Below are 3,401 nucleotides of genomic sequence, written 5' to 3' on the forward strand. Positions count from 1 at the left end.
TGGAGTTAACTAAGATTGACTCAAATAATTATGCCATAGCTTGGAATAGAGTGCATTATCTATTTGGCAGAATTCATGACAGGAGATGTCACACTGTTGCTGAATTACAACCATGGCTTCCACATAGAATGCATAGGCAAATGCATTCATTCTAACTCTTCCTGCCCTACTTGTAGACATTGTCTCCATTTTGGCTCTAAAATACGGGGAAACACATTCAAATCAATAAATTATATCTTTGACAAGCTCAAATTCATCAACCAAGAACTTCTTAGGAGTTTGATGTAATCGTCGACCTAGAATTTGGGTTTAATCGATTTATAATTCCTTGATCAAATTATTCTGAGAGTGCACCTTTGTTTGAAGTAATGCTGCACAGGAGGAAGGGAAGGAAAGCCAGTCAAGCCAAAAGGTAAACCATCTTATGCTACAGCAGTTGTTTCTGTTCTTGATCCAGTTGTCGATGAAGCAGCAGAGGCTATTGTTTGTGCTGAAAATTGCAAAACTACCCATAGCTCAACATGTGAAAGATTTAGTTGTTTCTACAAAAACATGGGATAGTTACTGTAAAACATGTTCACTTGATACCACTAGCTACTGTAGATATTGCAAACCTGAAGAAAATGCATTTGCCATAGCAATTTAGGAAAAACCAGAATAAATAAATAAATAAATAAATAAATGTCAAACTTTAACTGCACAATCCAGCCAAATGAAAACGAATTAGGAAAAAATAAAACATGGGTTTTTTCAGGGATAGGGTCAATTAGGTAAGCCGGAAACTGTTTTAAGAAATTCACGGTGGTTTGGGAGAATTTCTCTATTCTCTAAAGCCTCTTTTTGCATGCCGCATGAAGAAAAATGGATTTAAATTAATGAACAGGCTGTTGATTTAATTAGGCGTTCCTGGAGAGGGGAATTTAGATTTGGGAATCAATTGTGTGGTGGCATTCAAATCCTGGTTACATGCCTCCCATCTTTAATAAAATCATACTTCATCACACACCTGTTTAACAACAAGACGTATCCCAATCGACTATGACTCTTCCAAACTGATTTGTTTTAATGGCTAATTACATGACATGAATTGAGTTTTGTACAGATAAGTCGAGGAATAGATTCTTGTGAATCGTAAACTAATTGAATACGGCTCTCTCTCACCGAAATTTGCGTTTTCTACGATCACAGCCTTTTTATGAACTCAAACCACTCAGACTCCATTCAGTCTCACGGTTCTATTCATGAGGGATACTTTGCCTCCACACAGTCTGTCTGTACACCAAGCTTTACAACCTTCATCTATTTCTATCCATACTCATTATTTTTCCTATTCCATACCCACCAGTGTTCTCCACGGTATTCTTCATTTCCTGCTCATACAACCATTTTGCTTCCACATAACCACATTGTTTTCATATATCCGTCTTCTACATTGGTGTTTACGCAATAAAAAAAGGTAGAATGGGTCTCATTTTGAGGACAGAGCCTGAAGGAGTCATCAAAGTTGTTGAAAAGATCACACATTTCCATTACTCTGATATATTTTCATCACTAAAAGTATTTTGCTTCATATACCATTTACAAAGTTTTTTTATTTTTTAGGCAAACAGTGAAGAAAATTTAAAAAATATAGTAGATCATGAATAATTAGTCTTCCGCACCAGATGTGATCTTAGGCTCTCTCTCTCTCTCTCTCCCTGGTACTTGGCTGCATAAAATATCTTTTCTAATAACTTAAATCAAAAAATTGATGGTTGGTTATAGCTGTGAAGAGACAAAACGAACCACATGGATAGCTGGGAAGATGTTAGTACATGGATGGTGTCCTATCCATTTGATCCAAATCAATGAAAAAGACCTCGTTCAAAGGGAATTCAAGGTGTGTGTTATCACTAAGTCGCCACACTAAGTCGTCGCATTTCAAGAAAAAAAATAATTTTGAATCAATGAAATGAAGAATCTATTTGCTCACTTTTCTAAAGGTATTGATTAATTTTGGACTGATGATGAAAATGAATGGCTAACTTTTTATTCAAGATTTTTAGCTATATAAATTATACACATTCCGCAGCTAAAGTCATTCTCCAGCTGTTCTCCAATTCTGCAGCTGAAAAATCTCATTGTTCAAATCAACCTAACTTTCTCATACGAAATCAGATATCATTGGAAAGATCTCAACAATATCTACACAATGAGAAATCCATCATTAGAGTTTAAAATGATAAATAATGAAATTGATTGCTAAAAAGAAGCAACATTCAACTTGAGGCACTAATTCCAAAGCAGGTATAAATTCTTTTGATTTTTCCTTTGAGAACTTGTTTCATTAATACAAATTCTTAGCTTTGTGTGTAAATACCATAACTAGAGAGATTGATCACCTCTCTCCTTTGATAATCTTACATTCCATTGCAAAAGAAGTATTAGTTTTTTTTGTAGGTTCTAGGAGGAAGGACAAATGACTACAAGAGAATGGTGTCTCTCAAAAAGGAAAATTTGTTTCATAAGAGGATGATCACCAACAAAGAGGAAATATGCTGATGCAAAATCAGATCCAAACACTTGAAAAACTTTTAGATACTACTCTCTCCATCACGTCCATACCTCATAATAAACCATTCACCTCATTTCACTTTATATTTTCCATTTACATTCACATACACTTTTCATCTCTTTTTGTCCATTCATAACCCACAAATAAAAGCAAGAGGCTCATTCACATGCTTATTGCCCATTTCCATTTCTGCTCTCCATTGCCATTTTCCATTTTCATCTTCCCTTTCCTGTCATTTTCATTCCGCAAATAAGCCCTGCTTCAATGAAAATTATTGAGTCCATAGTCCTTTGAGTCTAAGTTCCTTGTAAAGACACCTTTAGGCTTGCATGCCTTAATGGCAGGTTCTCATGCTAACAAACAATGGGAATACATTAGTGTCCCTTTTTCATCATATCTTCTAGGTGACTCGACATCGGGAAAACTATTCGTACCAAGCAAGATGTGTTTGGGCATCTTGACTCTCATTGTCATCAATGGTGAGAGTTCTCGTGTTGACTAGTGGCATCCATTAATGGTCACTAAGTCAACAATTTCCTATTATGTTCGACATTAGAACATATGTTCACAACATGTTGACAAATCTTTCATTCTCAATTATGGCCACCCACTTCATTGTCAAAAGCATTGTGATACTGACTCGTTGTAGTAGATTGATTTCAAATATTTGTTGGGTTTCGACTATGGGAACTTCACATGATCACCTAGATCCTAATCCTCCATCTTCAGAAATGGTACCTAGACCAACAAGTTGCCCTCAACAGGTGCTTCCTCTGGCAGCAATGGCACGAAGACCTTGTATTTCACCGATTATGACTTGTTAGTCACTTTGGTAGTCGATTTCTAG

The sequence above is a fragment of the Pinus tabuliformis genome, chromosome 7 (assembly GCF_031772625.1).
Source record: "Pinus tabuliformis cultivar Carrire ecotype Pingquan chromosome 7, CPIR1, whole genome shotgun sequence".
Lineage (NCBI taxonomy): Eukaryota > Viridiplantae > Streptophyta > Pinopsida > Pinales > Pinaceae > Pinus > Pinus tabuliformis.